At 41.0% G+C, this 23,179-nt stretch overlaps 1 long non-coding RNA gene across 1 annotated transcript; it reads left to right on the plus strand.

Annotated features, from left to right (window-relative positions):
- The first annotated feature begins 307 nt into the window (after nt 1–307).
- Nucleotides 308–21,954, plus strand: LOC105478134 (uncharacterized). The gene is made up of 4 exons (XR_985174.2): nt 308–486; nt 7,513–7,715; nt 9,114–9,284; nt 20,225–21,954. It is a non-coding gene; the product is annotated as an uncharacterized lncRNA (long non-coding RNA).
- The last annotated feature ends 1,225 nt before the right edge of the window (nt 21,955–23,179 follow it).

Here is a 23,179-nt window from a genome sequence, read left to right on the forward strand (position 1 = left end):
TCTTAGATCTGGATTTTAAAATAAACTAGATCCCAATATCACTAAAACCTTTATTTTCCTGTTTTCACAATCTTTGGATTCAAAGCTTATTTTTATTTCATGACATTTGTAGTAGCTGAGATATATATCACAAACAGTATTTTAGCCTTAAGAGTACTAAAAGGAATTTTGTTAAGTAATTCGTAGATAAAACGATGAGCTAAGTTATCTTGCTAGCTAAATGATTAACACATCAAAACAGCTAGTTTCCCAGAGCTAAAAGAAACGGTTTGGATTTGTGTTGGTAGCTGTTTGCAATTCAAATTAGTTTGTCAAGTGGTTTCAGATTCTTCAATCAGGGTCCTGAAGTTAACCTGGGGACACTGAGTGAAGGCTGTAATTGCAAAGATGTTTTCACCTGGGTGAATTGGACGCACTATCGATGAAAAGCAAACGACCGAATAGGGCCCTGGATTGCTGTGGCTGAATGGAAGGGAAAATGAAACAGTGAGTCGGTTGTCATTTTCTCGCAAGCAAGGCAAAGTCACTGAAGGGATCAGAGAAAGGTTTAAATGTGGAACGATCAGTCTTAGATGTGATCTGGACTTCAATTGAGTGGAATTTCTTGAATCCTTGATGTGGATGAGGAATGTGGAGGGGCCCAAGCGAAAGCAGATTTACTGGAAAGGAGAACTGGAAATTTCAAGGGGTTTGTTTTTGTCATTGTCAACCCTTTTAGCAAATAACATTGATGATTAGGGTGGGTGTTATTCTTGTTGTTGTTTAAGAAAGTACGAGAATTTGTAAAATGCAGAGAAGCAAAAGTTAGAAAACTAAAATTGCTTGCCATCAGAGATCAACTACAGCATTTAGGCCTTTTTCTTCCTTACCTTCTTTCCTTTCTTCCTTCCCTCCCTCCTTCCTCCCCTCTTTCCTTCCTTCTTTCGCATCCATTTATCCATCATCTACCTAGCTCTTTTTATATAGCTATTTCTTTATTGTTATATAGTTATATACCTTTGTCATTTGTTATATAAAGTTTGCATTGTCACTGCTTTTAAAATGTTTTGACCTGTAATCTTTAACTTGCATCCTTTAACCCAGGGGGTTTTCTGGCTTTGTTAGGCAGGGTGGCTCATGGGAATTCATGGCCTCCTATTCTGTTAAAAAATTCCTTGCAATCAAGAATATGATGTTTTTTCTTGGTTTAAAACAAACAGAAAATCACACAGAAGTAGAGTTTGCACTAAATATATATTTTTAAATTTCTGCCTGCAAAATTACGTTCCACTGCCTCCTCTTTGCTCAGTTTCCCCCTTATATCTCTCCAGATGTAGCCTCTGGAGCTTCCTTGAGTCTCTGAGAGATTATTTGATAGGACAGGATCAGAAATGACTTGCCAAGATCCCTGCAGAAGTATCTAGAAGGATGGATAATTTATAATTAGAACAATAAGTAATGGTGGTTAACATCTTGCAAGGTGTTATATATTTAATTTTTTTTTTTTTTAACAAAGTCTCTTTTTACATTCATGAACTCAACCAGGAGTGGTAGAAAGATAGTTTGGATCATGAGTCAAGGTGCCTTCAGTTCTAGTCCTAGTTTTTTCTCAACTATTACCTTCTATAAGCACTTAAATTCTCTGTGCCTCCATTTTCCTATACATAGAAGGAAGTGGGAGGGTTTGATGGTTAGCAGACCAGATGCTTGCTGAGATCATTTCCAGGTCAGCAACTGCATTGTATTATGAAAGTTTTGGTGGCCCCATATTGGATGGGCATTGAGGCATTATTTCCATTAACTACCAGTAAACAGTAGATTTGCCATGGGTGCACACTTAGATGAAACCTGAGGATATACTAATTTGGTGAGGTTGGGGGTGGGGGGCAGGGGAATCCAAGGTCTGATTTCCCCCAAGCAAAGTCTGCTAATGTTTTTCCTCTATGCTTCTTCTAGTTTTTTGGATAAGCTAAGTGAGTATGGGTGTGTGCATATAGATATGCAGGATAATTTATCACACACATACTTCATGGGGGAACTGGCACCAGTTGGTACTTCCTGACCAGCTCCAGTCAGTGCTTTCAGAGAAGAAAATAACTTGTGCAGATGCCTTTACGTGTATTATTCCACTTAATTCTCACAGCACCCCATCAGGGTAGATCCCCCGTTTTGTAGATGTACAAACTAGGGTTCAGAGTGATTTAGTAACTTGTTCAAAATGTGAACACGAATCTATAGGACTCTAGGGCCAAAGTACATTTCAAAGGACTCCGCTTTGACTCACTCTACTGAGGCAGAGGGAAAATAAGAAAACAAGGGCAAGAGGAGCAGGTGAAGAAGTGGATTAAAGGAGTTTCCTCTGCATGGTGCTGTCGCAGAACTACTCTTACAGATAGTGCAGCACAGGTGTGGGTCAACAAGTTCCTTTCCTATGCTCCTTTGCCATGTTCTTTTGCCTTTCTTTTGGGATTATCAGGTTTCCCAGGGCTCCCAGGCTTTCCTATCACTCCCACAAGCACCCCATCCTGATGAGCCATTACCAATATTTCATGTTCTAGAATCATCTTGTCTTCTGTCTCCTGCAATAGAAACTTCCTTTTCTCTATACGATTGTTTCAGCTAAGTGGAAAGCAATCTGATTGAGTGGATCTATATTAGAATGTGAATGCCTAAAATGTTCTCATTATTAAGAAGGATGTTGATATATGAAAATCTGACAAACGCCATTATAAACAGAAATTGAGTGAAGAAAACAAAAATTCGGGCTTTTGGGAGAAGGTGAGATATTTGGGGACTGAGAAATGTCAGGAGCCAGTCAGTAGGAAGTGGAGTGGATGTTCCAGCTACAATTCCATGGCATTAGGGGGATCTGAAAAGGAAGCCCAAAGGTCCCTAATAAGAAAGGAGCTCCTGTGTAGGAGAGCATCTGCGTATTAAAAATAAGGCTGATCCCAAGCTGAAACAAAAAACAAGCAAATTGTGATATTGTGGTATCTATTTGGTCTTTGACCCTGTTTCCTGGCATACAAATCCTAAATTACTTAGAAATTCTAAAACGTTGTCTTTTTGTACCCTAATGAGTTGACTGATAGCAGGCAGCCCCTAGGCAGCTTCAGGATGGGGGTTTGTCACCCAGAAAGACTAACTTTTAGCACCACTCCCAATCTCCAGGGAAGGGAGAGGAGATGTTGAGTGTATCACCAATGGCCAATGGTTTGATCAATCATGCCTAAGTAATAAAGCTTCTAGAAAAACCCAAAAAAGACAGGATTCAGAGAGCTTCCAGATAGCTGACCATGTAGAGGTTCCTGGAGGGTGGTGCCCAGGGAGGATATCAAAGCTCTGCACCCCTTCCCTCATACCATGCCCTAGACATCTCTTCATCTGTATCCTTTGTAATGTCTTTTATAATACATGAGTAAACGTAAGTGTTTTTCTGAGTTCTGTGAGCAACTCCAGCAAATTAATTGAACCCAAGAAAGGGGGATTGTGGGCAACCTGATTATAGTCAGTCGGTCAGAAGCACAGGAAAAATAACCTGCAGCTTTTAATTGGTATCGTAAGTGGGGGTGGGGGCAGTCTTGGGGACTGAGTCCTCAACCTGTGGGATCTGACACGCTCTGGGTAGAGAGTGTCAGAACTGAATTAGAGGACATGCAGCTGGTATCTGCTCCTTGATGTGTACAGGAACGCCTCCCCACCCCCACCCCCCCCCCGCACCCACTCCCCCACACATATTTGGTCACAGAAGTTTTCTGCATTGTTGTTGAGTGAGGAAAAGTAAAAGTGCTTGGAGTGTGTGTGTGTGTGTGTGTGTGTGTGTTTTCGTTTTCCCCACGTTCAGACAAACGAAAGGTGGAGCAGTGGTGAGAGAGAGCAGGCAGTCCACTGAATTTGGGCCCACAAAGGCCCCCTGCAAGAGCTGCTGGTGTTTGCTCCCAAATTGCAGAGTACATGAAGACAATGTGTTTCCTGCTTTCCAGGGCATAGGTTAGTACTCATGGCCCTGGGCCTGGGCATTCAGCCACATCTGTTGGCCCTGCCGCGTACTCAGGGGTGGGAGGGGAAAGCAACTTCTGGGAATGGCTTCCTGTTCCCTACTCCTGGAGCTAAGTCCAAGAAAAGAAAAAGAAACTAATTTCACCTTTTCCTCTAAACGTCATTGTTATTGACACAGCCAGTCTGCAGTGATCAATTAAGCAAATCTGAAGACTCAAATGCTTTTATGCTTCTTATTTAAAAGTTGCTTAGAATTTATTCCTTAATTCCAGATAAGTTACCAAAAGAGAACATTTAAGTAACTTATCCAAGATCACTGGACAACGGTGTGGGTCCAACCCCTACATACGTAGCACATACAACTGGCCTGATTGGAGGGACCGTCCAAGAATCATCCTCCTCCATATTCTCACACAACTCTCTGCCCCTTTCCAAGTGCCTACACTTTCCAGAATTGAGAGTCATTCCTCAGTGTCTTGAGAGTCCCCTTATTCAAGTCCAAATCCTAGGGCAGGAATTGCACTTGATCTTTTATCAACAGTTTACCTAGTGGAACATTCTGCCTCATACCTCTTTCTGATACAAATGTCTGGAAGCCGGGCCTTCCGGGGATAAGGCAGGAATGGGATGCTTCACCCTATTGTGGGAGAAAAGAAGACTGGAGGTAGGAATTTTCCAAAAACCTTGTTAGGGGCCTGTGCTGCTTCCAGCTGGATAGCTATCCCACGTTGCAGCTTTATTAATTAATCTTCCTCTTGGGAGTGTGTTTTAAGTACCAAGCAATAAAATAGTCTGGGAATTGACATGTTTAACTAAATTGAGGTTTATTTCAACTTATTTACTATCTTCACTGATTCTTTTACCTCTCTCTGGTCCCCAAACATAAGCAGCCCCAAAGACTGGCCCTGGCTCCTTTTTTCTATACACTATTAATTTGGATCACTCTCACTCTTTCAGGTTTAAGAATCACAATTGGGAGGCCGTACCTCCAAAGTTTGTCTCTAATCCAGGGGCCAACAAACTCTCTCTGTAAAAGACCAGAGAGTAAATTTGTCAGGCTTTGCAGGCCATGCAGTCTATTGCAACCACTCAACTCTCCTATTGCAGCATGAAATCAGCCAAAGACCATACGTCAATGAATGGACATGGCTGTGTTCCAATAAACTTTATGAACACTGAAATTCCAATTTCATGTAATTTTCACTTGTCACAATATATTATTCTTTGGATTTTTTTCCCCAACCACTTGACAATGTGAAAACTATTCTCTAGCTCATGGGCCTTAGTAAAGCAGGCAGTCAACCTCTGTTCTGACCGATACCGTTCTCCAAGTTCCAGGCATCCTGCTGTCAAAAACACCCTCAGACTTGAAGTTTCTAATATGAAAATTGCTCTGTCTTTTATCCACCCCACGAAACAGCTGTTTTTCTTGACTTCTTTGTCTTAGGAGACCAGAATTCTCCCAGAGTCCCAGCTGGAACTCCAAGGGTTTCCTTGGTTTCCATTTGTCATCCCTTGTGCAAAACCAGTACCCCAATGCAATGCATCCAGCATCTGTCTCTCTCTCTCCTGTCCTCAAAGTTCTGCATATCCAAATTAATTTTCCTAAAGCAAGATTTTTATTAAAGAACACCCTTCAAGGTCTCTACTGTTTCCTGCATACAGTAACCCAGCCTGCAGCACCCTGCATTTATATATATGCAGTTTTGCCTCTGAGGGAGTTTTCTAGTTTCATTCTCCACTATTTTCTGACACACATTTTCTGTGCAAACCAAAATGACTTGCCTTCAACAGGTGAAATTAACATGCTGGGAGCAGGCAGGGAGTTCCTACCTCTATGCCTTTGTTCTTGATCTTTTCCTCCATTAAATCCTTTTCCTGCACCCCTGGACCTATCAAAAAGTTCATGACCAACCATACTGAGATACCACTTTACTTATACTAGGGTGACTATCATAAAAAGACTGACAATAACAAGTGTTGACAAGAATGTGGAAAATCGGAACCCTCCTATGCTGTTAGTTGAAATGTAAAATAATACAACTGCTTTGGAAAAACAATCTGGCAGTTCCTCAAAATGTTAAACATAGAGTTACCATGTGACTCAACAATTCCACTCCTAGATACACACTAGCAAAATGAAAACATATGTCCACACAAAAACCTGTACACAAATATTAATAGCATTATTCACAATAGCCAAAAAGTAAAAACATCCCAAATGTCTGACAACTGATGAATGGATAAACAAAACGTGGTCTATTTATACAATGAGATAATATTAGGGCAAAAAACAGAGCTGGGCACGGTGGCTCACACCTGTAATCCCAGCACTTTGGGAGGCCGAGCTGGGTTGATCACGAGGTCAGGAGATCAACACCATCCTGGCTAACACGGTGAAACCCTATCTCTACTAAAAATACAAAAAATTAGCTGTGCGTGGTGGCATGCACCTGTAATCCTAGCTACTCAGGAGGCTGAGGCAGGAGAATTGCTTGAACCCGGGAGGCGGAGGTTGCAGTGAGCCAAATTCATGCTGCTGCACTCTAGCCTGGGCAACAGAGCAAGACTCCATCTCAAAGAAAAAATAAAGAAAAATGGAATGAAGGTTTGATACATCCTATAATATGGATGGACCTTGAAAACATGCTAAGGAAAAGATGTCAGACACAAATCCCCACATGTCATATGATCCTATTACTATGAAATGCCCAGAACAGGAAAATCTATAGAACTTGAAAGTAGATTTGTGATGGGCTGGGGTGGGAGTGAAGGGTCAAGAGAAAATAGGAGTGACTGCTAATGAGTAGAAGGTTTCTTTTAAGGTTGATGAACTATTTGAAAATTGATAGTGGTGATGGTTGCACAACCCTCTGAATACACTAAAAATTATTGAATTGCAACTTTAAGTGAATTGTATGGCATATGTATTAAAGCTCAATATATATTTTTAAAAGGCTTGTGGCCAAATCATTGTAATTTGACCTTTAAAAATATTATCTTTATTTTATAACTACATTATCTGTTTTACTCACTTGACATTATATTTTACTCTGTAATATTTTTCTGCCTATATTTTAATTTTCCAACTACATTGTAAACTCATACTTTTGTTGTTGTTGTTGTTTTGAGATAGAGTCTTGCTCTGTCACCCAGGCTGGAGTGCAGTGGCGCGATCTGGGCTCACTGCAAGCTCTGCCTCCCGGGTTCATGCCATTCTCCTGCCTCAGCCTTCCGAGTAGCTGGGACTACAGGCACCTGCCACCACGCCCAGCTAATTTTTTTTTTTTTTTGTATTTTTAGTAGAGACGGGGTTTCACCGTGTTCGCCAGGATGGTCTCAATCTCCTGACCTCATGATCCGCCCGCCTTGGCCTCCCAAAGTGCTGGGATTACAGGCGTGAGCCACCGTGCCCGGCCAACTCATACTTTCATATATGTGTGTGTGTGTGTATAAATATGCTTGTGTTTGTTGATTTAATTCAGGAGACAATTCTGAGTAGTCAAAATAAAGTACAATAATTTAAATTACTAGAGCTGAAGACTATAGGATGTCAACTGTGAATATATCAAGCAACTCACAAGCTACCATATTGATGTGACATGATGAAGTGGGAAGGAAAGCCATCTGGAGTTTCACTGGTGAATTGATACATCTTGCACTTACCATTGTGTATCCCCCGGACTTTGATCAAATGGACATGGGCCTTCTGATCTGCAGAGTGCCTGGAAATTAAGGTATTTAGTTATGCTTATTTTGCAGCTTCCCCATGTATAAACCCAAAATATAATGGAGTCATGTATATTTTTTAAATTTATTTTTTAAATTTTAAATTTAAATTTACTTGAACAACTATTGATGAAGAACCTACTGTGTGCATGGCATTGGACTCAAAGATGATCTGAGTAAATTCAATAAGCAATAAATGACCATGCTAGTGTGGCTGTCAGCTTGCTGCATACTAAGCATGTGGTACTCTACATTCCATTTGCTAAGAGTTTTTCTAAATGCTTATATTTGGCACATGGGTTCTTGAAAAATATCAAAAAATACACTTCAAACTGTATATCATGGGTCTATATTCAACCCATATTGATTAGGTCAGCAAGAAATTAAGTATATGGAAACCAATACAATTCTGTTTGTGTTTAGCATTTTCTCTGGAGAGCATCCATGATCCATCCATGAATTATATCCAAGTAAATGTTGTCAACACAAGGGTTAAAGTACATTAATAGTAATCTAGGGCCCCAAAAGACTTTCTACCCAGGAATACTATTCAGAGTAAAGTGGCAGCAATATATTAAATTACTCTAAGGCTTGACTTTGGGGGAGCGCAGTCAAACACCATTTGTCGCCCAAGTGTCTCTATTTGAATTACCTAATTCTCAGCAGGTGAAAATAAAAAGTCAAAACTATAGGCAAAGCAGGACCCTTGAAAGGCCAGTTTTCCACAGATTGCTTTATACCCTCATTTTCAAGGTTACTCAGCCCACAGTTAAAAGGCTCACCAAAGCTCACCAAAAGCCACAGTGTCCACCTACAAACATGGGACCATGGTTGTAGTTAGTAAAAACATCATTGATTTGCTTGGAGTGTCCTCTCTTTGTATCTCCTCTGGGAACTCATAATAGTTGTGACCAAGGATTCAGAAATTGGAATCCTAGCCAATTGCACTGGCTTTGACTTAGAGACTCAGTTTCCTCTTTTTGCCATAACAAATTACCACATACTTAGTGGCTTACAACAGAATACATTTGTTATCTTACGGTTCTGGAGGTCAAACCTGAAATGGCTTTCACTAGGCTAAAATAAAAGTGTCAGCAGGTCTGGTTCCTTCCGGAGGCTCTAGGAGATAATCCATTTCCTTGCCCTTTTCAGTTTCTAAAGGCTGCTGGCATTCCTTGGTTTGTGGCCCCTTCCTCCATCTGCAAAGCATAACATCTTTCAATCCCCACTTTTTATAAGGATCCTTGTGGTACATCAGGCCCACCGCCAAGGTAATCCAGGATAATGTTCCCATCTCAAGAACCTTAACCACATCTGTGAAGTCCAATTTCTCAGGTAAAGCAACATATTCACAGGTTTCAGAGATTAAGATATGGTCATTTTGGGAGGCCTTTATTCTACCACAGAGACACAACAAAGAGGAAGACTCCTTGACTAGTGATCATCACCATCATCATCATCATCATCATCATCATCATCATGGAATCAAAGGAGATCATTTTGGAGCTTTAGGATTTGACTGCCCTGGCCATGTGCAGTGGCTCACACCTGTAATCCCAGTACTTTTGGAGGCCAAGGTGGGTGGATCACCTGAGGTCAGGAGTTTGAGACTAACCTGACCAACATGGAGAAACCCTGTCTCTACTAAAAAAAATTAGAACATTGGCTGGGCTTGGTGGTGCATGCCTGTAATCTCAGCTATTCGGGAGGAAAATTACAGTCAAACGGGGTTGTCCTCTGGTGGGCAGGAGTGGAGGTCAAAAGGTGCTCAGTGGGGGAGCTTTTTGAGCCAAGATGAGCCAGGAAAAGGACTTTCACAAGGTAATGTCATCACTCAAGTCAGGGACCGGCCATTTTCACTTCTTTTGTGGTGGAATGTCATCAGTTAAGGCAGGGCAGGGCATTTGCACTTCTTTTGTGATTCTTCAGTTACTTCAGGCCATCTGGGCGGGCGGACGTGCAAGTCACAGGGGATGCAATGGCTTGGCTTGGGCTCAGAGGCCTGACACTGTTCTCATGATAGTGAGTTCTCAGGAGATCTGGCAGTTTCCCCTAAACTTTTCTCTCTTCTGCTGCCTTGTGAAGAGGTACTTGCTTCTTCACCTTCCATCATGATTGTAAGTTTCCTGAGGCCTCCTCAGTCATGTGTAACTGTGAGTCAATTAAACCTCTTTCCTTTATAAATTAGTCAGTCTCAGCTACTTCTTTATAGCAGTGTGAGAATGGAGTAATAAACCATCCATGACAATATTCTTTGATTTTTACCTGGTTCACTAATTTTAACTTAGTTAGAATTTTAAATAATTATAAGTAAAGATCCTTCCTGATTTCCAGGGGATAAACTGGGGCACAGAATGGTTATTCGGTCCAGAAAGAGGAAGAAAAATAACCCAGGGGGATGCCAGTCTGAGGCAGCCACTTCCAGAGACTGTGGGCCAGCTCTGAGAAATGTCCAGATTAGATAGACTATATCTGGAAAGATAATCTTGTCCCATGACTGCAACAGACCACTTGAATTTACCTGCCAGGTTTATTCAGAATTTATGCCTAGAAATCCCCAGAATACACTAGAAAATCCCAAACTGTCCTGAGACTGAGCACCTAAAGTTGCTGGGTCAAGAAAATATTTTTTTAAATGAAAGAGACTTGAGCATATCTCTGTATTAAGGGGTAGAGGCAGAAGAGGGAAAGCAATTAAAGATAGAGGAGAAACAATAGTCACAAACTAGAAACAGCTCGACCATCATGAAAATGCTTAAACAAAAACTGGTGCATCCATACAATGCAATACAACTCAGTAATGAAAAGGCACAATCAACTGCCACTACCCACAAAATGGATGACTTGTAAAATCATTATGCTGAGTAAAAAAGTCAGACATAAAAGAGTACGTACTACATAAGTACACTTACATGAAATTCTAGAAAATGTGAACTAACTTATAGTGACAGAAAGGAGATCAGTGGTTGCCTAAGGTTAGAAGCAGAGAGAAAGGAATGAACAGCAAAGAGGCACAAGGAAACTTTTGGAGGTGATGGAAATATTGTATCTTGATCATGGCAGTGGTTTCACGGATGTCAAAACTCAGCAAATTGTATAATATAAATGGATACCATTTACTGTACATAAATTATACTACAATAAAACTGATTTACAAAAAGAGGGAAGCTTCTTGGGGGCCCAAGGACTGGATGAGGAACCCCTTTTCCACTGGGAAAGAAGGAAAGTACATCACCTGATGGGTTCTTCTGGCCTACTGCACAGATAAAACCAATTCACTGAGAGAGTGGTATTGCAGTAGAGAAAGACTTTAATAATCACAGGGCCAGCTAAGTGGAAGAACAAGAGTTTAGTACTCAAATCAGCTTCCCCAAAAGCTTGGAGGGTAGGGTTTTTCAAGGATAGTTTGGCAGGCAGGGGGCTAAGGATTGGGCATGCAGATTGGTTAGGAAAGAGATTGTAGGGGTGTGGAAAACAATCCTTATCTGCTGACTCAGCCTCTGGGTGGGGGCCACAGGACTGATTGAGTCATGAGTCATGGGTTGGGGTAGAGTCAGTTGGTTGTCAGAATAAAAAAATCTGAAAACCATCTCAAAAGACCAATCTTAGATTCTACAACAGTGATGTTATCTACAGGAGCAATTGGGGGAAGTCACAAATCTTGTAATTTCTGCCACATGACTCCTGAGTAGTAAGGGATTACAGAAAAGCAAGCTAGGAGGCTGGGCATGGTGGCTTGCATCTGTAATTCCAACACTTTGGGAGGCTGAGGTGTGAGAATCTCTTGAGCTCAGCAGTTCAAGGCCAGCCTGAGCAATATAGTGAGACCCTGTCTCTTTAAAAAATAAAAATAAAATAGCAAGTTAGGGAACAATGGCTGGTTATCGTTTATATCTATATCTCAGCAGAATTCAGGCCTCTCCCATAATCCTAATCTTGTGGCCCTGTATTAGTTTTACAAAAGTAGTTTTAGTCCCTGAACAAGGAGGGGGTCTGGGAGGGACTATTATCATCCTTGCTTCAAAGTTAAACTGTAAACTAAATTCCTCCCACGGTTAGCTTGGCCTATGCCCAGGAATGAGCAAGAATAGCCAGATTGTGAGGCTAGAAGCAAGATGGAATCAGCCATGCTAGACTTCTCTCACTGTCATGATGTTTGCAAAGGCGGTTTCAGAAGGAGGCCAAAGCAGAAATGGTCACAGATCCATTCATAGATGAGAAGAGGCTTCAGAGAGAAGACAGTGGTTAGCCACGATACTCTTAATGTTTTCTTAGGATGTAATGGCCCAAGGGGTTCTTTCCTGCCCCTGCACAAAGAAAGACCATGGTATTGTAGCAAAGAGTTTAATAGACAGGCTGGCCATACCACATGGGAGATGGAGTCAGTACTCCAATCATTCTCCAAAGCTCACAAGTTAGGGGTTCCTCAAAGGCAACTTTGGGGGAAGGGGTGGGGGTGGCTAGGCTTGCAGCTGGTTGGTTGGAGCAGAGATGAAATCATAGCCAGTTGCAGCTGTTCTCCTGTGTGCTGAATCGCTTCTGGGTGGGACCACAGGAGCAGGGTTGGAGGGTCCAGGTGGAGCCATGGGTGTCAGACATACAAAAAGCCTGAAAAGATATCTCAAAAGGCCAATCTTAAGTTCTACAATAGTGATGTTATTTGCAGGAGTAACTGGGGAAATTGCATATCTTATAACCTCTGGAATAATGGCTGTCTATGGTTCATGTTTGCGTCGTAGCAGAACTCAGGCTCCTCTCCTCCCTGCAGCCTGATGGCCTTCCATTAGCATTACAAAAGCGATTCAGTTTTATGGGAGGCTTTTCATCATTTAAACTATAGCCTAAATGTCTCTCAAAATCAGCTTGGTCCAAAAGCCCAGGAGTAATTAAGAGAAAGGCAAAATGTGGGGTGGGTTAGCTCAGCTCACTGTTAAAACTTTTCTCACTGATACAATTTTCGCAAAGGCAATTTCAAGAAGCTCCCTGCATTACTGCCCACAGCAACGAGTCTCCTTTTAACATGCAGATTCACATCGATCATAATGAGCTCAACTTGCATCTGAAGACTGGAGACTCTCACACATCTTAACCCACAATGTGTGCTATCCAGACAGAATATTTGCAAGGTCTAAACTTCTTTTAAATCAAAATTCAGCCCACCTTCAGCTTGGTATTCCTGCCACACACAACCCCTGACAGCTTCAGCAGAGAACTGGCTGATGTGTTCTGAGTGTTATTTTCTTTGATTCCTTCTGAGTGGCATTTTCTTTGATTTCTTCCTGTGTCTCTTTAATTACTGGGAGCTCCAGAAGCAATAAGAAGCTGGGAGGAAAGATTTTGTCAGAAAGCTTCAGGCTGAGAGGAGAACCTGAAAGATAGGGATCTGCCAGCACCTCTGTGGTTATCGACTCTTTCATGTAACCACTTACCAGAGTCTATCAGACGGTATTTTGCAGTAACGAAGACAGAGCCATAGCAACCAGACTACAAAGAGAAGCCCAGGCTTCTGGAAATGGCTCCAAGTCTCTGAAGAGATGTTAGCATTTCACAGCTTCCATTTCTTTTTGTGTTTGTTTCCTTTTGGTAGCCACTGGAGATAAGCCGTGTTTTCTTTACACACCCCAAAACTAGGGAAATTTTTATTTACCACAGCTGGGTACATGGGCCTAAGACTGGAATTCTTCAGTTAACAGTCATGTTAAATGGAAATTCATTTTCTCAGTCATGAAAACTATTCTCAGAACATATTTTCTGAGCTGCTGTCTAATATCTGGGGCTTTTTCACACTAATAATAATCTTTTTCTCCTTCCTAAAAAACTGGAAGTTATAATTAAGTAGAGGAAGCAAAAAACCCTTCCCTTGACACTGTGCTAGTTTTGTGGAAGTCCTTCATCAGGAATGAGTCACTCATGTAAATTGAAAGCTGCTCTGGGTCCCCACCTTTGAGTTAGAGTCCCCGCAACTTCTCCACTATAGCTATTTGGGTTTTTACAAAAGAATAATGATGTGAGACCCCAAAAGAGGACAAAGTATGTGACTATGTTTGTGAAGGTAAGCATGACACTGCATTGTCCATTGGGGGCCACCCCTCTGGTGAAATAGGTGCCTACTGTCCCTTATCACCCACCAAAACATGTATCCACCCTATGTTTAAAATTGTGTAGGCTACCAAAAGAATTGAAAGTAGGGACAGAAACAAATACTTGTACATGCATGTGCATAGTAGCACCATTCGCCATAGCCAAGAGGTAGAAACAACCCAAATATTCATCAGTGGATGAATGGATAAACAAAATATGGTCTATCCATACAATGGAAAATTATTCAGCCATAAAAAGTAAAGCAGTACTGATAACACTATATAATTAAAGCCGACTGATAGACAGGTGTATTCAATTCATTCTGTTAATATTAAGCCTTCTGTTCTCAACTAGAGGGGGAGAGATAGGCAAACAGACTGCTCACTGCTGTGATAAGGACAGGAGCAGGGGTGGGAAAGTGGGAGTTGGGATAGCTGCTTTGCCCAAAGAGCTCATAGAAGACAAATATTGACAGCATGCCTTGTACTAGGAGGCCACACCCTGCCCCAGCTTGAATCTTAAGAAAAGTTAATGAGAAAGGCAAGGCAGAATTTGGTTTGGAGTTCAAAGGAGTGATAAAGAGCATAGTAAATATTAATGAGAGTTTAGAGATGGAAGAGCTCTCAGAAGCTGGATGCCTCGCAGGCTGAAAGCACAGACTAGGCCTGAGTTCTAACTGAGAATCAGGAGTCAGAACTGTCTAGACCTTGGTTAGGTCACTACATGACTATGAACTTGGCCATGCCATGTAACTTCCTGGGTCTTGGCTTTCTTCGCTAAGTGCTTCCCCAGACTGAGCTGGCATCACAAATGTCTGTGGAACATTTAAAACATAGACTCCCCTATGGCTGGAGAGACGGCACCTTGGAAATGAACCAGTAGTTCACAGACTTGAACCCCCTGGGACTTGCGAATACTCAGATTGCTGGTTCCCATTTCTATAGTTTCTGATTCAGTAGGTCTAAGGGGGAGACCTGAAATTTTCCATCTCTAACAAGTTCCCAGTGAAGGTGATGGCTCATCACACACTGAGAACCACCGAGGAAAAGCTAAACTAGTCATTACCAACTCTGGCTGGTCATCAGAATCACCTGGAAAATATTTAATAAATACCAGGGCCCCACTTCATATGTAGTAAACCAGGGATCCTCTACAGTCTAGACCCTTCTGTCTAGCTCTAGGTCTCATGATGCTTCTGAAAGATGAGCCTGGGATTGGGCTCTTATAGTGAGTGGGATTTGGAGTAAGCTAGAGGAAGACACTGGCATTCTGTTTGGGTCAGAATGAGCAGTAGCAAGTTCCGGGGGAGGAATCAGCAAGCTATGGTGATGGTTATGGGAACCATGACCCAACTCATCTTAGGTAATATTTATTAACCACTCACTGCATTTATTTATCACCTAAAGAAGTGGGGGAGGGAGATACAATAGGAAAAGAAAAGTGACTTTTGCACAGAGATGCTTGGGAGAAGCCTGAGGAAACTTCACAAAAAGTTCCAGACAATGTCAGTGCTAGTCTGCCAATATCTATTCCTGTATTCTTTTTATTTTCCCCCAGAACTAAGTCTAAATAATAACAGAAGCATTTCAAATAAAAATCTTGGGGCATAAATTCCTAAGGAATGAAATCCAATGTACTGATGTCTTGGCAAAAAATATGTCCTTAGATGCCATTTCATGGAGGACCTGGTAGAACAATTGCTCGTAGAATATTCAGTTGGTGGAATGGAGTGGAGGAGTTGATCCGTTCCCTCTGGTTACTTCATAAACCAGACATCTTACAGCACAGATACAGACCTCTATAGCTGATCCTCCCTAGAGCTGCTTTCACCAATTATTCAGATATTTCACTTTGGGTTGCCTGCTTTAACTTAGATCATTTTCTTGAACAGATGTAACAGGCAAGAAGCTCCTATTTCTTCAGGAAAAAAGCTCAGCATGTATTCACTGACAGGCACACATAACATGGGCACAATGTGCCTGGTAAGCATCTGTAACGTATAATTTAAAAATTCTTCCAAGAGTTTACTTAACTTGGGCCAACTGACAAGCTCCCTCCTTGCCCCCATCCTTGCAATAGGACTAAACTTCCTTAAGTGTCTTCTATACTACTGTGAATGATGTGATCATGCAGCTGATGGCATGGCTATTGTGGGAATTCTTCCTAGTAACTACAGTTGTTTTATAAAACTTCTTTCCAAGAAAAGTGTAAGTTATTTGAGGTCACACTCTTATATACTTTAGCTACTTACAGCACTTAGCACAGTGTTGAACACATAGTACATTTCTTTTTTTTCCCCCAAAGAAATACACAATAGAATCCCTGGATGGTAGAATTGGTTTGCTCACTGATCAGAAAATGGTGCCTCGAATATAGATGTTTAATAGCTTCACAGCAACCATATTCTAGACTTCCACCATGTCATCCCTAGATTTTTCTTGTGACTTTGATTGTCTCTCTTTTCTATCTAGTTTATTCTATAGCCATAGAATACAGCCAGTATACACCTCACTCCTGTACAGTCAATTAGAGTCAGTAGAAAGAGGGTTGACCCAGAATCAGAGATCTAGTCTTGTTACTTTATATCCATTGAACCAGAACTCCCCATTTCCTCTCCTCCCTCCCTTCACCAACCACTGTTTTATTCTCTAACTCTGTATATTTCACCTTTGTTGCTTTTTATAGATTCCACACATAAGTGAGATCATGCAGTATTTGTTTTTCTGTGCCTGGCTTATTTCATTTAGCAAAATGTCCTCCAGGTCTGTACATCTTGTGGCAAATGGCAGGATCTCTTTTTTAATGGCTGAATAATAGCAGTTAGGTAGGATGAACAAGGCTAGAGATCTAATGTACAACTATAAGGACTATAGTTAACAAATTGTATTAAGGATTTTTGTTAAATAAGTAGATTATAGCTGCTTTTGTCATTTAAAAAGTAACTATGTGAGATGATGATATGTTAATTTGCTTCATTATAGTAAACATTTGGCTGTATATATCTATCTCTTAACATCATGTTATAAACCTTAAATATACACAATAAAATGTATTTTTCAAAAATGGGATGTCTGGGTTTGAGTCTCAGCTGTATCTCGGGCAGCTGGGTGACCCCATACCAATCAGTCAAGTTCTTCCAGCCTCCACTTCTATATCTGAGAAATGTGCATAATGATGTCCATCTTAGCCTTGTCTTATTGCTCTAACTTAACTATTACTAACTTAAAAGCAAAGACTGGGTTTTCTTTGCTTTTAAAATCATCTCTTTCTTTGCCCATTTGGTCTATTTCAAGTTACCTGTTAGAAGAATGAAGGGAACAAAGGGATGATTCTGGGGTTCAGGAGAAATGTAAAAATCAGAATTGTTTTTTGCCATTTTCTTCTATTTTGTATTTTCTTAGCTTAAGGATAGAGTATAGCACCAATGTTTGTGCAGCTAGGGAAACTCCAGGGAAGCTCGGAGACTTTGGGAATTCACTTGCCTGACAGCCATCTAGTGAGGCTTCTAAGCTCATAGCCTTATGTTGTCCATTTTTGAAGGCGCAGAGAAACACTTGCTAGTGAATTATATTTTCTAGGTATTAACAATTCCTTAGAAGTATGATGTGATGTGCTAACATTTCAGATATGATTATTGTGTTTATCATAGGCCACTGAGAGGTAATTATGGGAAGACTTCTATTAAATGCCACAGACTAGACCATTTTCCTGCCTTCTCCTGTCAACAGGTCCCATGTGAAGGTTACTATGGGAAACTCTCCCTACTGAAACAGTAGTCATGTCTGCAGCCTGGGAGGTTCCAGTAACAACACTATTGTGCTCACAGACATGGCCCTCTGGGATTTCATCCAAGCTATAGAAGACTGCCTGGTTGGGGAAAGAGCATTTTATAAACAAAACTAAAAGAACAGGGTGTTCATTTACACTCCTGGGGAAAGAATCAATAAGGGCTATGACTTGGTTGGCTCAACAAAACTGACTGACTTTTGAGTTAATTTGCTAAGGATTATAGATGGTCCCTGACTTACGATGGTGAACCTATGATTTTTGACTTTACAATGGTGCAAAACCATTGTGTTTTCACTTTCAGTACTGTATTCAATAAATTATATGAGATATTCTTGTAGTATTACATTATTATAAATATCAGATTCTAAAGATTATAAAATAGGCTTTGTGTCAGATGATGTTGCTCAACTGTAGGCTAATGTAAATGTTCTGAACATGTTTAGGGTAGCCTGGGCTAAGGTATGGTGTTCAGTGTATTAAATGCATTATCAACTTACAATATTTTCAATTTACAGTGAGTTTATTGGGATGTAATCCCATTGTAAATTGAGGATCATTTGTACTTGTGTTTCACCTATTGTGGGGTCCGTCCCACAGGCCCTGACCCAATGATGGATGAATAAAATACATTGACACAGATATTCTGCCTGTCAGTCCAGTTAAGGGTCTGGGCCCCTCACAGACACAAAGGAAGGTATAGTAAAGAGTAGCAGCCATGGCCCCGTTCAGCCAGTGAAGCTTGCATTTATTCAGTATAGATTAAATGACAAAGGTCTTGAGTAAACACCACTAGAGGGTAATTGACCTGGTTGCCACCCCCCAACCCCCCAGTAGAGAGCAATTATGCACCCACAGTTCATCAAAGGTTGGTTTTAGGACCACATTTGTAAACAAGTTATTTAGGTAAACTACTTTACATTTCTTTGTATCTAGGCCCTAAGCTTTTAAGAGAATTCAGCTGCCTTCAGCCAAATGCTATGCAAACCCCCAGGCATTCCAAGAGGGTTTGTGTTTATTTCCTTATAATTTTACAATTTCTTCCACCATCCTGATTGAATCCCCATAACCTATATAGAGAGAGTCATTTTCCAGTCATTTCTTGGGGCCATTTTGTATGAAAAGTAGAATCTAATCAAGATGCAAGTAATATGAGAAGCACCAAGGTAATTTTAAAGAGCAACATTTGGTATAAAAATGAGTGTTTAACCAGGAGACTGATGATGCTTGTCTTGGTATAGGAATCACAGAGCACAATAGTGACCAGAACTTTCAAACTCTTTGAATTGAGGAATTGCTCTGAAGCAAAACCATAGAAATAAGCAGAAGGAAGCTAAGAAAGTGTAATGTCTTACATTGGGTTTTCTAGAAGCAGACCCTGATATCAGGATTTAGGTGCATGAGAATTATTGAGTTGACACTCCGGATATTCTCAGGAGAAAAGGAGCAAGGAAGCCAGCAGAGCAGGGGAAGGAACAAGCCAAGGGCGGGGGCTAAGCTTAGTTTCAACCTTGCTTTTGGACTTCCCAGCCTCTGGAACTGTGAGTGTGTGATCAGCATGGAGAGCTCTGGTGTATAAAAAGCACTGTAGAGTCATGTCTTGAGGCAGGAGGGTCTGCTTTCAGCATCCCCTCAGCTGTGGGCTGCAGGGAGGTAGGGAGGAAACAAGGCAACTCCCTTTGACCAGAAGCAATTCTCTGGAGAAGGGGACAGCTGTGAGCACCTAGCATTTGGGGGAGGAGCCCAATAAAGAGAAGGTGAGTAGGGGGCACCACCAGGATCTACTTTAGTTGCTTACCCAAAGCCACAAATTAGTTAGTGGCACAATCGAGACTAAAACCCATCTCTCAGCCTTGGCACTGCCTTGTCAAGTCTACTTTTTACAATGGCAATACCTACCAGTATGCCATTCTTTATGAAGCATTTTCAGAGCTACTATTTCATGCCCACCATAATCCTGGGAGATAAACAAGGGCAGATATCTGTGTTCTCACTTCATGAATGAGGACATGGGGGCTAAGAGAGTGATCTGGCCCAAGGTCATGCACCTGGAAGCAACATAGTTGTGAATAGAACTTTGTTCTGTGGGATAACAGCACTTTTTACAGGTCAGAAGTGATATCTAAGAGAGAGCACAGTCTAGCTCTTAGTATCTGCTGGGCACAAGCTCATTGTCAATTTGGTTTTGTTCTGTCTCTCATTCGCTTTGTCATTTGAGCCTCAAACAATGACCCTCATCTGAACAGGGACTTGCTCGAGGAACACGTAAGTCCCTTGTCATGTATCACCAGCCCTGGAGTGGGGTTTCTGGTTTCCATTTCTAACTTTTGATACCCACTCTTAGTAATAAGAAAAAAAGTCTATTTTTATAAAATGACTCAAATGTCTCTGGAAACATTTATAATGTTTGGAATGTTGTGTTTTAATAATTTCCTTATCTGTATGAAGTAAGGAATTTTAATGCAAGTGCTAATATGAAATTCCTCATCACTGTGGGGTTTAAATTTTGCTTTAGGTTTTCCTTGCATTTAAATTTAATCACAGTTGATCCTCAAGCGAGCTGAATTTGCTATAACTTCCTCGGCTTATTGCTTATTTATGGGGTGCTCTCTCTGATTTTCATCTTATCTTTCTCCTCCATTCTCTTCAGCCTCAAAACCTTCCTTATGACCTAATGGTTTCCTGCACAGGCATCTGGATATCCACAGCCTGCTCCAAATTCTGCTGTGAAATGTTCATATCTTTGATGAGGTCACCTGCACAAAGGCATCAGGAAGTTGTGGAGTGAGACGATATTAGTTCCAGACCACAGTCCACCTTGCACTGACCCTGTAATCTTGTAGCAAAAAAAATCATGGGTGTTTACAATTGTCCATACCCTTTGACCTAGCAATTATATCTCTTACATCTATCCTAGAGAAATAATTGTAGATATGCCCAAAGGTTTGGTTATAAGGATGTTTATGACCACAATTTTTACAAGAAAAAAAATATTGTTTAAGGGCTGCTCAGTGGCCTGTTTTTGTTTCCCCCACATTCATATGTTAAAGCCCTAACCCCCAATGTGATAGTGTTCAGAAGTGGGAGCCTTTGGGAGGTAACTAGGTTTAGATGATGTAATGAGGGTGGAGCCCTCATCTCCCTCTCTTCCTCTTTCTGTAATATGAGGTGGGAAGATACAGCAAGAAACATCTGCAAGCCAGGAGAGTGTCCTCACCAGGAACCTTGATTTTGGACTTCCTAGCCTCCAGAATTGTGAGAAATAAATATCTGTTGTTCAAGCCGTCCAGTCTGTAGTATTTTGTTATAGTAGTCAGAGCTAAGACGTATATGATAAAATACTATACATCAGTGGGGCTCAAACCAGAAAGCTTGTTAAATAAAACACAGATTGCTGTTCCTCCCCACCCCCTCAGAGTTTCTGATTCAGTAAATCTAGGATGGGGTCTAGGAATTTGTATTTCTATCAAGTTCCCAGGGGATGGTGATGCTGCTGATATTTGGACCACACTTCAGGAAGCACTGCTATACAGGAATATGTGATGACATAATCTCTTTATATTATTACCCTTAAAAGATAATTTATGTGACAAAAAGTACTTTAAACCTATTTTGTGAATTAATAACAATATGTCAAAAGTTGAACGGTGGTTAACTTAGTTATCTTTGAGTGGTAGGATTATGGAGGTGGGGTGCATAGTATCTTCTCTCCACACCTCATTTTTTTGCATTGATTCAGAACTCATAGACTTGAGTTTAATCCCATCCTTAGTTCTCATCTACTGGATGATCTTGAGCAAATTAGCTAATTCACAACAGCCAAAGCTTCCTCGCCTGTAAACAGATAATGACACATACCTCAAAGGTTATTTTGACTATTAAGGAAAATAATGTAATCTTTATGTATTCGTTCATTTAGCACATATCTGGGAACCTCTACTATACCCCAGGCACTAGGCTGGGGACTGGAGGTGAAATGATGGAAGACTCAGTGTTTTGACCTCACACAACTTCAAGTTTATTGAGGAAAAAAGATATTCAATCCCCCTCATCGTTCTCCCCATACAGACAGACAGACTTCAGTGATAGCACATCTGAAAATAATTCTAATTTTCCAAATTGCTGATTTATAGGGGTCTCCATGGTTTTTCCAATTATGAAGGAATACAGTTCTGGATTCTTCTAAGCAGCTAGTCCTTCCAGAACAATTTGATTTAAACAGAACTTTTCAAGAACAAGGTTGCTACATGAAGTGAGTCAAATGTCCCTCACAATGTGCCATTCCTGGACTGTAGGTGTGGCCCTGTCCCACCCTGGGTGAAGGGCCATCCCTGCTTTACAGAGGGCTTGGGACAATTAAAAATTCCTGACAGAGAGTCCCCAAACTCCCTCATGCAAAGTGAGTCTGATTCCTTATTGAACTTTCCACGCACGGCTCAAGGAGAAAAGTAACCTCTCCCTCCCCTACCCGCCCAAGAACCCGGAAGTAAATGCCTTCTCTGTCCATCAATGAAGGCACTTGGGGCAAACTTCTTGACATGACAAACCAGTATTTGAATGTTTGAGATCCTCAAGACATGTTGTCTAAAAACCACACAGCAGAGGGGAGCACAGGCCTCCAGTATTGGCTCTCACCCTGGAGATGCCTTGCTAATAGAAGAAGATTCTTTGGAGCTGTGGTCATGATGAAATTGGCCCTCCCTTGTGGGGAGTGGGAGAGGCCCCAGGATATGGTTTATCATGGGCAAACCCTCACCTTCCGGGCACTGCCCTTCTCAGCCTCCCTCTGGGCCAAACCTCTGGCTTTATCTTTTGATAAGGCAGTCTGTTTACTCTACCTGCCTCTGTGCCTGGGAGGTGCCTCGCAGCAGCAGCAGCCGGCAGTGGGAGTGTTTTACTGCCCTCACTACAATCTCTGGGCCTATAACTATAAAAAGAAAGAAGCTGGATTAGCCCTTTCAAAAAAAAAAACCCAAACCATAAAACTTATACAACTTCAAAATCAAAAATACAAAATAATTACTATATTTTAGGAGACCATTTTTCACCAGGTATCTTAGGCTTTATATTTCCTGGCCTTTATTGAACTTCCAGAAGAAAGTTGTAAAAATGCTCACCAAATGTCACTGTGAAAGGAAGGGAACACAACTCATGAGACAGAGGTCAGTAAAAACCATGGTGGATATAAATACGATGTCATTTCCATTTAAGGGACTATTAACATCTAAGTGAGAACTATGGTGAAAAAGGAACCCTTACAATTTTGTAAAATACAGAGTTGACTTTGCTATAGGGCTCTAGTCCTATAATATATAATTTAAAAGATAACCAGTCTAAGAATCCATTTTTAAATTGAGATATAATTCACATATCATAAAATTCATGGTGTTAAAATATATAATTCAGCAGTTTTTAGTAGGTTCACAAAGTTGTTCAATCATTACCAGTTTCTAATTCCAGAATATTTTCATCACCCCATGAAGAAACCCCATACCTGGTACAATGTGATGTTTTGATATATGTTTATAACATGGAATGATTAAGTCAAGTTAACTAACATACCAATTACCTCACTTATCTATCATTTTTTTCGGGTAAAACGTTT

This window comes from Macaca nemestrina, chromosome X (assembly GCF_043159975.1).
Source record: "Macaca nemestrina isolate mMacNem1 chromosome X, mMacNem.hap1, whole genome shotgun sequence".
In the NCBI taxonomy this organism is placed as follows: Eukaryota; Metazoa; Chordata; class Mammalia; order Primates; family Cercopithecidae; genus Macaca; species Macaca nemestrina.